General features: G+C 46.3%; 1 pseudogene; it reads left to right on the forward strand.

The window, feature by feature from the left end:
- The first annotated feature begins 10,946 nt into the window (after window positions 1-10,946).
- LOC136480448 (FBD-associated F-box protein At5g22730-like) lies at window positions 10,947-14,485 on the forward strand (annotated as a pseudogene).
- Window positions 14,486-14,968: the final 483 nt, after the last annotated feature.

The raw sequence follows: 14,968 nt of genomic DNA on the forward strand, positions 1-14,968 counted from the left end.
GGGTGGCAGAAATGTTAAATGACCATGACATGGCTTTCGATGAAGGAAGTGTAGAGCAGGAGCCAGAGCAAACTGCAAAGGCATTTTACGCCATGTTGGATGCGGCACAACAACCCCTTCACGGGCGCACCAATGTTTCTAAACTGGATGCCATTGCACGTCTAATGGCTGTGAAGTTCCAGTTTAGCTAGAGAAGAGAATCCTTCGATCAACTATTGACAGTAGTTGGCACCCTACTTCCGGATGATCACGTTCTGCCAAAGAACACGTATGAGTCAAATAAAATCCACTGTGCACTCAAGATGTCGTACGAGCAGATACATGCTTGTCCGAACGGATGCATCTTATTCAGGGGAGAACATGCTGACGATAAGTACTGTCCAAAGTGTAAGGCATCTAGGTACATTGAGTTAGAATCTGGTGATGGTCGGAAGACGCAAACAAAAGTCGGCGCAAAGATCCTGAGGTACCTTCCTTTCATACCGAGGATCCAACGGCTTTTCATGAGCGAGGAATCCACAAAACAGATGACGTGGCACAAAACTAGACGCCGATACACTGACAAGATGATACATCCGTCCGATGGTGAATCATGGAAAAGCTTCGATCGGAAGCATACCGACAAAGCTGACGAGGCTCGTAATGTACGCATTGCACTGGCAACTGATGGGTTCAATCCTTATGGAATGGGTTCTTCACCATACACATGTTGGTCCGTATTCGTCATCCCTCTCAACCTCCCACCTGGCGTCGCCTTTCAACGGCAAAATATTTTCTTGTCACTTATAATTCCAGGACACCCAGGGGCTAATATGAGTGTGTACATGGAGCCTTTGATAGACGATTTGGTCCATGCATGGGACGAAGGGGTAGTGACATACGACCAATTCACAAAGACAAACTTCAGAATGCATATTTGGTACCATTATTCCATGCATGACTTCCTGGCTTATGGGTTATTTTGTGGCTGGTGTGTTCACACGAAGATGCCATGCCCGATATGCAAGTCAGCTGTGGAGTTCTTTCAGTTGGAGAAGGGGGGCAAGTTTTCTTCGTTTGACAAACATCGACAATTCCTCCCTCTTGACCACCCATTCAGGAGAGACAAGAAGAACTTTCGAAAAGGTGTCATAGTGGAAGACTCTACACCGGAAATGATGATAGGTGCCCAGGTTCTTGAGATGTTAGATGGTCTTGTGGTCGACAATGAAAAGGGGGGCTTTGTGGGATACGGAAAAGAGCATGCCTGGACACACAAGTCATGCTTGTGGAAGCTTCCTTACTTTAAGGACCTCCTTCTTCCACATAACATTGATGTAATGCACACTGAAAAGAATTTCGCCGAGGCGGTCCTTCACACAATCATGGACTGGGAAAAGTCAAAGGACAATGTCAAGGCTAGATTGGATCAAGCAACGCTGTGCGATAGACCAAAGCTAAATATGTTGCCTCCCTTATGCGGGAAGTCATGGAAGAAGCCTAAGGCCGACTTCGTCCTAACAAGGGCCCAAAAGAAAGAAGTTCTTCAATGGTTCTAATCATTGATGTTCCCTGATGGGTATGCAGCGAATTGGAGGAGGGGTGTGAACTTAAGTACCATGCGAATCACAGGGCTCAAGAGTCATGATTACCACATATGGATTGAGCGCCTTCTTCCGGTGATAGTTCGTGGCTATTTCCCTGATCACATCTGGCGAGTGATGGTAGAGTTGAGCATGTTCTTCCGCAAGCTATGTGCTAAGGAGATATCTCGGACTGAGATTGAAGAAATGGAAAGAATGGCCCTGGTGTTGCTCTACAAGTTGGAGAAGATCTTTCCCCCCGGCTTCTTCAATCCGATGCAACATTTGCTCTTGCACCTACCATATGAGGCAAAAATGGGGGGCCCTGTGCATGCCTGTTGGTGCTATCCAATTGAGCGATGCCTAAAGGTTCTTAGAACAAAATGCAAAAATAAATGCAAAATTGAAGCTTCCTGTGCAGAGGCATCCACTGTGGAGGAGGTGTTATACTTCACAACAAGATACTATGCCGACAACCTTCCTAACGTGCATAATCCACCCCCTCGTTACAATGCTGCCGACAATCAGTCGACCCTCAGCCTTTTCCGAGGGCAACTCGGAAGTGCAAGTGAACCTACCTTGAAGATGTTGAGCCTAGAAGAGTGGCGCTCTATCCAGCTGTATGTGTTGTGGAACCTTGAAGAGGTTGGCTCGTACATTGCGTAAGTTTTACACAAACTTGTTTCTTTTCTTGTCAATATTTCGCATGCACCCATCCAACCCTCTTGTTAACGGCCGTTACAGCAAATTTGTTCTCTACCATCGTCCATCACGGAGGGAACCCACCGAAGCGGAAGTTGAAACCCTTCTAAGACATGGCGCGGGAGAACGAAATCCCACTTTTATTTGTTGGTTCAAGGAGGAGATACTATTCAATTTCATTTGTTGTTTGTACTTAACTCTCAACTCGACAAATATATAACAAATCATCCTACTTGAACTAGCAGGCCAAAACTGACGTGTCTATGAGTGCCGAGTTGAGGCAAGTTGCCAATGGATTTGAATTTAGGGTCAAATCATTCTCTGTGTACGATGTCAATGGATATCGCTTTCACACAACTTGGCACGAGCAGAGTCGGCCGAATCGAAGAACCACAAATACCGGTGTTTTCACGCTAGGCACAGATGGGTTGGACTATTATGGAATAATTGAAGAAATATACAAACTCAAGTTTCCTGGTTGTGTACCTCTTCGTCCTGTCATATTCAAATGCTATTGGTTTGATCCCAAAGAAGTGATAAAGACCCCTGAGCTTGGGTTAGTCGAAGTTCTAAAGTCATCCGTCTTGCTAGGAGACGACGTGTACATTGTGGCCCAACAGGCCATGCAAGTTTATTATCTCTCATACCCGTGCCAAACCAAAGACCGTCTTAAGGCGTATGATGTTGTGTACAAGGTATCGCCGCATGGTAAAGTACCCATCCCAAACGATGATGATTATAACATCGATGCAAACACATATGACAGAGAGTTCTTTCAAGAAGAAGGATTAGAAGGGAGTTTTGAGATTGTCTTAGATGTAGATCTCGCAATGGAAGTAGACAATGATACGGTCATTGTTGACGGGGATGATGGAGAGGAGGTTCACAATGCGAAGGACTTGTTATTACTTGAGCAACACCATTCAGGCAGTGTCGCTAGTGATGAGACTTTGAGAGACGATCATAATTACGTCGACAATAGCGATGATGAGATTTTTGGCCCACCTATCGATGATCTTGATGATTATTTCTAGTACATGTAAGATCTGTAGTACTTATGGCAATTTTATACATGTATGATACATTTACTTATTTTGCATCTCTTTTATACATGTATGATACATTTACTTATTTTGCATCTCTTTTATACATGTATGATACATTTACTTATTTTGCATCTCTTTTATACATGTATGATACATTTACTTTTGTATATGCGTACTGATAGTTTATTCCTTTTGTTGCAGGTGATTGATGGTGGGCGGTGGAATCAGGAAGATTAGGTCGGTTATGACCTTACTGGCTGGTGGCGAGGGGTCTAGCCAGGGTGGAGGAGGAGGGCGTGCACAGACTGAGGGTGGAGGGCGTGCCCAGGGAGGAGGAGGATGACGACGACGAGGGCGTGCCCAGGGAGGTGGAGCCCAGGGTGGAGGAGGAGGACGGTGACGATGAGGGCGTCGAGAGCCGACACCTCCTCCATAGGACGACGACGACGAGTTCGTAGCGGCCACGGAGGAGGATGAGGAGGAGGAGGAGACCAGGGAGGAGATAACGGAGGCGGTGGAGGAGGCACGGAGGGAGGATGAGGCCGAGCAGGCTGAGCGCGAGGAGGATGCCGACTTGCTGGCAGAGGAAAATGGGGTGCCTACGGTTTGGCTGCGAGGGTCGTCGCGCCTCCCAGACTTACCCATACAGAGACGGCCAGTGATTCAACCCTCTGGAACTAAGTAAGTAATTTTTGCATGTTAACACTACTTCACAGGTTTTTAAGTTATAACAGAAACTAATATTCAATCTCAATAACTTTGTGCAGGGATTGGGAAATGGTGATCCCAGGGAGTCACTCTCGCCGAGTAAATGGGATCCTGGGTCTTCTGTGTAGGGCAAACTACCCCGGGATGGTGAGGATCAATGGTGTTGTGCAGCCCGCCATGAAGTGGTCCCACTGGCACGCCGCCAGCGATCAGACTGATCGAGCTAGCAGGTTTTATAACAGCAAGGCCGACCGGGTGATGAAAGAGCTGTGGGTACGTGTTCATCGCACTATGCTGATAATAACATCACATTAATTGTATATTACTGACTGTATTTGCTTGTAGGATTACTACACCTTGGTGGAGGGAGTACGTAGGGAGGACGCGGATGACGTGGTGAATAGAGTCTATGTTCACCGAGTGCAGGACCTCTTCTACGAGACAAAGCTCCTATGCAGAAGAATTTACCATGCCCGTAGAGGACACAGAGTCACCAGAGCGCAGACAGTGCACCTGCCCCTGACTAAGGAGCAATACTTGACGGTAAACATGAGATTACATCGTCTGCGATTAATTGCACTGAAATTGATTTATGATTTATCATGTGCTCGTGTACGTGCAGGTGCCTCCTGCTTGGTGTGCGGGGATGGACAACTGCTGGGAGGCCATTGTGGACAAGTGGTTGAGTGAGGAGTACGAGCAATATCACGCCATATGCTCACGTTGTCGTGCGATGATGCAGGGTTCCTCGCACAAACAAGGCCCCACTACCCTCGAGGAATATGCAGCCAAATATGTACGTGGATTTCATTTCGTTGTTGCTATGCTAACTTCTGAATGCATAATATCTTATTGTTGTGCTTCTTCCTGCAGACGCGGTTCCACCCCGGCCAGGAGTGCGCCTCATTCAAGGCATATGCCTTGGCACACAAAGGCAAGGCAAAGGACCCCGACCTCGTCTACAACCCGGAGGACCCGCCCGAGGCATACAACAACCCGAGCGTGCACAGGCACCTCAGCGAGTACACGGCGATGGCGAGAGAGATCCATGGGTCAGAATTTGATCCGAGCACCGCTGACCTCGAGGGTGACATCGTCATGAGGTTGGGACCAGGTAAGCCACAAGGGCAGTACTATATGGGCAACAGCACCATAGACACGGCCAACACTCAGACACTCGCCCAGATTAGAGCTTGGAGCACGAGTTCGAGTCCGGCCATACGCCCACGCTCACAGCCCCAGGTGGTAGCACTCCAGGTTAGTTCTGTTGCATTCGTTGTCCATTCATTTTTGACTCGTTCTTTATTTGCATTCTAACTATGTGATAAATAATTGTAGGCCCAGATTGAAGCCCTGCAGGAGTCACAGCAGGCCTCACAGAGCCAGCTTCAGGCCCTTGAGCTATCGCACCAGGCCAAGTTGGCACAGGAGAGGGCGCGAGTGCAGGCCCAGCTTGAGGCCTTCCAGCAGGTGCACAAGGACTGGTACGAGTACATGGCCCGTTTTTCTCAGAGCATGGGCCAGCCTCCACCGCCTCCGCCGCCGCCGATGATACCGTTGGTGCCTCCACCTCCGCGCGACGGCACTCCTGTGAGTCACTTAGATGCACTCTTCACTTTCGTGTCATATAGAGCTACCTTCGACTTATACCTTAGTTTGACCTACCATAGCTTAGACCTTAGAATTTGCTTTGATCCAGATAACTCACATGTGCAATCTCATTCTAGGGACCTTCTACAGCTGGATCGAACAACGATATGCAGGGTGATCAAGACCTGGACTTGACTCCATTTCTCCGCAGGCCTCCGACCATGTGACAGGCCATCCGACCTTGTTTGATAGGTTTGTATGTTGAACTGTGGACTTGGTTGAACTTTGTGGACTTTGGACATATGTTGATGGTGTTTGTGGACTTTGCATGGTGCTTGTCGACATATGTTGGTTATTGTGAGTGGATGTGACATTTGTGGACATATATGTGATATATATTGCCCTCATGTTATTATAATTTCCTGTGATTTTGTTGCTTATTGTGACTGGATATGCACTGAAACAAACAAAAAAAAATTCTGTGGACATATTTTACTGAGTGTAGCACTCGGTAAAACAGAGGTTCTGTCAGTTTTACCGAGTGTAGCACTTGGTAAAACAGCGAACAGAACCAAATTGGTTCTGATTCTGTGAATTTTGCCGAGTGTGCCATTTTTTACCGAGCCACGTCTCCACTCGGAAATATTTGACTACTTTTTACCGAGTGGAAACACTCAGTAAACATTATTCCTGAAGTTTATTTGCAGAATTGTTTTAATCACGAAAATGGTTATTCTTTTACCGAGTGTTAGGAGCTACACTCGGTAAACATTATTCAAAAAATTTATTTGCGGAATTGTTTTAATCACGAAATGCTAATTTATTTACCGAGTGCTGCTAGTGACACTCGGTAAACGTCGCCGTTAACGGTCAGTTTGGAGGCTGACGACCGTCAAGTCATAATTGTTTACCGAGTGTCGTCGTAGCACTCGGTAACGCTATGCTCCGATTGCGCCGATATTAGACACTCGGTAAAATAACTTCACCGAGTCGTTGTTTGCCGAGTCCACTTTACCGAGTGTGGCACTCGGTAAAGAGTTTGCCGAGTGTATAGCACTATTTACCGAGTGTTACTCACATTCGGTAAATACACAGTATCCCATAGTGGCAGGTGGGTAAGTTACATCTCTCCATGGAACTGGAAGTCACACGGGAAGAGGCAGTGATTGAGCTTCCCGTGCTTCAAGGGGCGAAAACAATGTGTCGATCATGCAAATAAATAATGGTTGGCTCCGTCTCCAGGCGACCGGCTTGTTCACGGCGCGTTGAGCCGTTGACCTTCCTGGGGATACACAGTGGCCGCATGGAAGGCACGGATCTCACAGCTGTGTGCACGCAGTGCCCTCGTTGCACTCACTGGTGTTCGCCATCACAAACATACAGCTGCTACAGATCGTGGCCCCAAGACTGGAAGAGCTCACTGTATATCGTCACCCCATGGAGGCTCATATATCTGCCCCGAAGCTTGCGAAGGTAGCTTGGTGTGGCCAAGCCTATGACCCTTATCACCATTGGTTTTCTTACATTGGCTGTCACCTCCAGCTATTGGAAATCAGACGAAAAAGTTTTGCAGCATCCCTGATTCGGCTGTTTGATGAAGTTGACAAGTTAAAACTGGAAATCTCCATTTCACAGGTGTGCTGGCAGCCTGGCATTAACGAATTTTGTTAGTTGTTTCTTTCTAACAGTCTAATTAAGTGGCTATTTTGTGTCTACTCATGACAGGGAGTAGCAGGGTATGGAAGCTTCTTAAATGAAACAAATAAGCTTCCCAAGTGTAAGATCTTCATGATATCCTTAGAATGCGGTCACCATGCCTTGCTGCCAAGTATGTTGTATCTCTTCAGGAGTTGCAACAGTACACAGAAGTGTTCTGTACTATTGCTTAATCGTTGGGAGGAACTGCAATTGTAATTTCTAAGAACTTTACCTTTATATATGAAACACCTCCATTTTTGTTTGTTAAATATTTTAATTGCTTGCAACCTTTACTAGTTATTTGATAATTGACTCCTGATATCTTTTCTTGATGTGGGGCTGAGGCTATGAAAAACGTTTATTCAGTGTTTTCTAAATGTTTATATAATAAACAATTGGACCAGTTTGAAGATTGTGCTATAGCTAGTGGACTTTTCTTCTTGTTAGCTTGACCTAGCTATAAAGAGATGAGGGACTCTATATGGTAGCATTTGGTCTCGTCACTCATTAGTTGTGTATAAAGCCCTTGCTTGGATATGTATAATTTGGAGCCAACTGAACACAAAACAAATTAGTTACTTTTATGAATTATAATCAATGCTCTCCACTAATGCAATGATACTGTATTTTTCTTTTTCCGAGATGTATTCTTGCCCATTGTCTTGCCCTTGTCGCTTGGAAGAGAGACGCAACATTGATGGAATTGCTCTCAGTTCACTCGAGGAGTTACAAATCGGAGGTTTTACAGATTGTCCTGAAAAGCTGGAACATGTCGAGTTTATATCCTGCAGTGCAGCAATCCTGAAACGGTTAGTCGTCAACTACGCGACGTTCCCTGCTCCTCCACTGACCAAGGAGGTATGTGAGAAGGTCCGTAGCATGTGTCGTCCAAATGTTAAGGTCAAATTCTATGTGTATCACAATTGGAATAGGGTACGCTTTGACTGAATAGTTAAGGCTTGTGGCATTTAGTAGTTTTTGCGGAGCAGGTGCAGGATTGTTTCAGGCCTTTTCAGGATTCAACAGTTCAAATTTCAACATTGATCTATGAGCATTGCCATCTTGCTTGGGACTATAAAGGCTTACTGGTGGTGTTCTTAAATTTGATCTTTTATGTCTAATTATGTTGATACTGCAACATACTTATTATAAAAGAGAAGTGCAACTATCTGACACTTTCTGAATTCTGAAGCATGAGGAACTGTAGGAGCAAGTTTATTTATTTAGCTATTCTTAAGTGGGTGCAAGTGGTAGAGTCTTACCGCCTGTGACCGGAAGGTCCCGGGTTCAAGTCGCGGTCTCCTCGCATTGCACAGGCGAGGGTAAGGCTTGCCACTGACACCCTTCCCCAGACCCCGTACAGAGTGGGAGCTCTCTGCACTGTTGCTACGTCGCATAGGTTGTGAGCGCAGTAAAGAACAACCAAAAGCTCCAATTTGCACTGAATATGAATGTGGCAGTTCTTGCAGTTATATTTATATAGCAGGTACCGTGCAGCTGGAGCCTTGTCATGTCAAACTTTTTTAATGCTAACACATGGCCTCTAAACTGGAAAAGCACAAATGATTGTTTTCCCACAGATTAGTTCAATCATTGAAGGGAATAAAAAATCTCGCACATTAGTTAATTATATTAGTTCGCTTGGGAGGAAAATAAATGATGAGTACTGGTAAGGTGCACAACAATAGAGAATATAGAGTATGTTCTGATATCATGTTGGATGTCAGTATTTCCGTACATTTCAAAGGATTGGTCCAGTGAGTTCTTCGAACAGATATAATGCCTTGACCTGAACATAACCAGGAAACTGATTTCTTTCATAGCATTAGTATATGTTCAACGGAAGATAATAACCATGCATGCAGGTACATTGCAGTAAGCTGTAGGCTGATCATACAAAATTAATACACAAACATATACTATATGTTTTGTCAGCAACAAGTATAGATGAATACTTTCGCTAACAGTTTCAAGGTTCTGTTCACCCGCCCATTGCTTCTGGAGTTCCGGAATTAAATTGGCAGAGCTGTAAGCTGCTAGTATACCTAACCTGGTAGACTTAACGAAGGGTGATGTATAAGCAAATGATGAGTCCATCCTATTGGCCAACCATACATCACTTTTTTCACATTTCAGCCAAGAGTAATACCTGTCATATCAACAAGATGTCAATTTTAGCTAACTGTTTTGTTTCATTACAGGAAGAGGACCAAGAAGACAGCAGTGAGACCTGGAAGAAAGAAGGCCAAAAAGGACCAGACACCAACTGAACAAGGAACACCAAGGACAAGAGTAGCACTGGCTAGAGAGGCAGCTGAAGGCAGCAAGAGAAGCTGCCGAAGAAGCAGCTAAGGCAGCTACTGCAGCACTGGATGTGGCACCACTGGAGTACCAAGCACCATCAAGCCCAAGAATACCTATAAGGTACTGCACAAAAACCTTTTAAAGTCTGTCTTTGTCAAATATTCCAACCTTGAACCATGACTTTGAACACAGGAACACCTGCCTTGAGTTGCAAGTGGTGAACCAGATGGAAGGAGCAGCAGTTCAACACCAGGGAGAGATGGCTGCTGATGGTGGTCTAAAGAAATTCACACCTAGAAGGAAGCAGCTAGCCAGCAAGGTCAGGAAGAGCCAGCAAAGAAGAGTCCAGCAAAGAAGGGGAGGAAATGAAACTTGTGCTGATGGTGATAACTTGCAGTTCATTTGGGGAATAAACTTGTAGTGAACTTGTATGACCTTTTGTATAATCTTTTGTGTAACCTTCTGTGTAAGTGGCCAGAAGACAATGTGATGTATGGCCTTAACCTTCTGTGATGTAAGTGGTCGAAAGACAATGGATGTAGACAATGGCCTCATCCCAACTATCTGAACCTGTGATGGTTTCTATTAAATTATGTACCACTGCTCTATGAAATGATGTGCCTGTGCTCTGTGCTCATCATAGCTCTGTGAATTATGTGCTCTATGACAATATTCACTCACAATTTCAGTTTCATTCAACATCCAGACATCACAATTTTGGGACAACAAATTTCAGTTTCATTCATCCATGCATTGTTACTTCATTACACCATACATCAATACAAATCCAAAGACAACACACACAATAAACATGTTCGTTTTCCACATCAAATTCTCTAGCTTCTGCTCCAATTCTTTTCTCTGCTTGTCACCATTTGGACTGTCCACTGAAGCTTCTTCATTCACCACCTCTGTCCAATTCGATTGGCGAACAATTATGATGCCAAGATCCTTCAATTGTTGGAAGTAGTCCTTTTTGAATCGATAGTAGCCACACAACTTGGGAAACTGAAAAACAAACAGAAATTAGAACCCTAACCATGCTACTCGGGAAACTAAAAAATAGACACAAATTAGAACCCCAACCGTGCTAATTTGGGAAACAGTAGACCCAATTCACCCTGTTTCTTGCACACTTGAAGTAGAGACGGCCGTGGTTCTCATCGTCCTTCTTGGTACGCCCCTCCACCACCCGAGCAAGACTGCAATCTAGGCAAGGGACCAGCGGGAACCCGCTCAGTTCACCAAATGGATCGGTACCGAGTGAGACAATGCAGGTACTCCGAGCACCTTGAAGCCTACTCCTCGCCTGTCCACCTCCAAAAGACTCCGAGTAATGCGACATGGCTCGCTGGGCAAGGGACAAAGAGGAAGGTACAACTGCAGCGGCGGCGGCGAGAGCGGGGAGAAAGAATGGACCGGGCAAGGAGAGAACTACGGCCCGGCTGGGTTAGTATGCATAGAGCATGGGCAGCCATTGCCATTTGCCACCCCTGCTGACTCCGAATCCAACTTGGAGCGCGGCGCTGGCCACGTCAGTAATTGTGGCTTTCCATATCACTTCTGTCCGTCTCCTGGCAAATTGTATTAGCAGGCGTTGAAGTGCTATCTAGGAGGTGCCGTTCCTCGTACAACGGTAAAAAATTAAATCTCCCAATGAGCAGCGATTCGTGGCCTACCACCAATTCCAACCAATTTGACTCCGAGGAATCGACTCCTACCTCTGCTCCGCCGCTCATGGCCAAACGCCGCCGCCGCCGCTGCCGCTCCGGCGAGGACCGCATCAGTGGCCTCCCCGACGAGCTGCTGCACGCCATCCTCGTCCGCCTACGCTGCGCCCGCGCCGCCGCACGCACCAGCGTGCTCTCCCGCCGCTGGCACCACGTATGGCGCCACCTGCCCGAGCTCTTCCTCGACGACCGGCCCGAGGTCTTCCTCGACGCGCCACCTGCCTCGCTCCTGGACACCGTCGACGGCGCCCTCACTGGCTACTCGGCCCCGACTCTCGAGAGCCTCAGCATCTCCATGTCCCCGGCCGACCGTCTCCGCCGCATCCCGGCCGGACGCGTCGCGCCTTGGCTGCGCTTCGCCGCGGAGCACATGGTGGGCAAGCTATATCTCTCTCTGCCTCTGGGTCTGGGGATCGTCCAGCCGGAACCGGAAGTCACTGCAGAAGATGCGGTGGTGCTCGAGCTTCCCGTGCTTCAAGGGGCGAAAAGAATCAGTGTCGATCTTGCAATTACATGCCGGCTCCGTCTCCAGGCACCCGGCTTGTTCGCGGCATTGACCTTCCTGGGGATACACAATGGCCGCATGGAAGGCACGGAGCTCACAGCTGTGTGCGCGCAGTGCCCTCGCTTGAGGGATCTCCTTCTTCTCCGTTTGAAGCTGATTGGTGTCCCTGATGTATCCGTGCGCTCCAACTCATTGCACTCATTGAAGTTTGCCATCTCAAACGTACAGCGGCTAGAGGGCGTGGCCCCAAGACTAGAAGAGCTCACTGTATATCTTCACCCCATGGAGGCTCATATATCTGCCCCAAAGCTTGCCAAGGTAGCTTGGTGTGGCCAAGCCTATAATGACCAGGCCTCATCGCCATCGGTTTGCTGACATTGGCCGTCACCTCCAGCTATTGCAAATCAGCCGAAAAAGTTTCGCAGCATCCCTGATTCGGCAGTTTGATGAAGTTGACGAGTTAGAACTGGAAATCTACATTTCACAGGTGTGCTGACAGCCTGGCATTAACGAATTTTGTTAGTTGTTTGTTTCTGACAGTCTAAGTGACTTGTTGTCTACTCATGACAGGGAGTAGCAGGGTATTGAAGCTTCTTGAATGAAACAAATAAGATTCCCGAGTGTAAGATCTTCAGGATATCCTTAGAATGGGGTCACCACGCCTTGCTGCCAAGCATGTTTTATCTCTTCAGGAGTTGCAACAGTACAAACAAGTGTTCTGTAATATTGCTTAATCGTTGGGAGGTACCGCCAATTGTAATTTCTAAGAACTTTACCCTTATATATAAAACACCTCCATTTTGTTTGTTCAATATTTTAATTGCTTGCAATCTTTTATAGTTATTTGATAATTGACAGTCTCCTGATATCTTTTTTGTTGAGGTTATGAAAAACGTTTATTCAGTGTTTTCCAAATGTTGATATAACAAACAATTGGACCAGTTTGAAGATTCTGCTTTAGCTAGTGGACTTTTGTTCTTGTTAGCTCTTGACCAAGGTATAAAGAGATGAGGGACTATATATGGTAGCAGTTGGTCTCATCACTCCTTAGTTGTGTATAAAGCCCTTGCTTGGATATGTATAATTTGGAGCCAACTGAACAAAAGCAAATTAGTTACTTTTATGAATTATAATCAATGCTCTCCACTAATGCAATGATACTGCATTTTTTCTATTTTCCAGATGCTCTGTAACACGGATACGTCAATGAGGGGCCATATCGCGTATCGGATACGTATCTGATACGGATACGCCTCCGATACGACTTCAATACGTGTCCTCCAAGTATCCCATTTTTATTTAATTTTTGGAATATTGAGTACGTGACCAGATATGTATCCACCTCTGGGATACGGCCCAGCCGAACAAACGCTCCTTATCTCCCCGAGTCCCCGTCGCGACGCCTCGCACGGTCGCAACTCGCGCCGCCGCCTGCGCACACGCACGCCGCCAGCACAGGGGTTGCGCCCCACTCACCGGCCGCCGGCGACGAGCCTCCACCCCCTCCGTGTCATCGATCAACTTCTCCTGCACCTCCAAATTGTCGCGCCGATGAGCACCTACTAGTCCGCCATAGCCATGGCCAACATCGCCGCCTCCTACACAAGGCATGCACCACCGCTCGCCGGCCGCCGGCGACGAGCCTCCGCCCCGTCTGAGGCATCATTTGACTTCTCCCCTCCTCCAAACTGCCGCACCGGGGAGCACCCACCAGTCCGCCCTGGCCGCAGCCAGCTCCCGCAATGCAGGGGAGAGACGCAGGGGAGAGGACGATTCAACAACAAAGCAAGCTCCTGGCGACATCCCATGAGTACATCCCCTTCCCCATTCTTGATCTACTCTGCTGCAGTTCTTGTTGCTTGGTTTTGTTTGTACCCTCCCTGATTAGTATTGGCCATGCTTATTGCTTGCATGCAGTAGATGACCTCTCCAAATTTGGGTCCTAGCATCGGGTTTGTGGCCACCAGCCACAACCACAACATACAATAGGGGGGCTCTCTGTTCCTTACTTCTCGTGTTCTAGAATTTTAGTAATTGTGGATTCATCCAGTATGGTTGGACTTGGATCATCGATGAAAACAAGAAACCTACAAGGTAATCTGGTGATGTATATATCACGTATGATTGCATGTAGAGTACTGAATTAATGATTAATTGATTAGTGATTACTCAAGTTATAGACTTTCAGAATTTTAATTTACATTATTACTTATTTATTAAAAAATAGTAAAACGTATCCGCGTATCGTGTTTTCTGAAAAATTACCGTATCCGCGTATCCGTATCCTTCCGATACTAATACGCGTATCCGTATCCGTGCTGCATAGTCCAGATGTATTCTTGCCCATTGTCTCGCCCTTGTCGCTTGGAAGAGAGACACAACATTGATGGAATTGCCCTCAGTTCACTCGTGGATTTAGAAATTGGAGGTTTTACATATTGTCCTGAAAAGCTGGAACTTGTGGAGTTTATATCCAGCAGTGCAGCAATCCTGAAACGGTTGGTCATCAACTACGCGACGTTCCCTGCTCCTCCACTGACCAAGGAGGTATGTGAGAAGGTCCGTAGCATGTGTCATCCAAATGTTAAGGTCGACGAATTCTATGTGTATCACGATTGGAATAGGGTACGCTTTGACTGAATACTTAAAGCTTGTTGCATTTAGTAGTTTTTCCACAGCTGGTGCAGGAATGTTTCAGTCTTTTACAGGATTTAACAGTTCAAATTTTAACATTGATCTATGAGCATTGCCAACTTGCTTGGGAGTTGGGACTATAAATGCTTATTAATTGGGGGATTTTCTTAGATTTGATCTTTTATGTCTAATGTTGATACTGCAACATACTTATTATAAAAAAGAGAAGTGCAACTATCTGACACTCTTTGGATTCTGAAGCATGAGGAACTGTAGGAGAAAGTTTATTTATTTAGCTATTCTTAAGTGCTACGTCGCGTAGGTTGAGAGCGCAGTAAATAGCAACCAAATGCTTCAATTTGCACTGAACATGAATGCGGTAGAGTTCTTGCAGTTGTATTGATATAGCAGGTATGGTGAGCTGGGGCCTTGTCATATGAAACTTACATGCTGGCCTGTAAACTGGAAAAGCAGAAATGATTGCTTTCC

The sequence above is a fragment of the Miscanthus floridulus genome, chromosome 9 (assembly GCF_019320115.1).
Source record: "Miscanthus floridulus cultivar M001 chromosome 9, ASM1932011v1, whole genome shotgun sequence".
In the NCBI taxonomy this organism is placed as follows: domain Eukaryota; kingdom Viridiplantae; phylum Streptophyta; class Magnoliopsida; order Poales; family Poaceae; genus Miscanthus; species Miscanthus floridulus.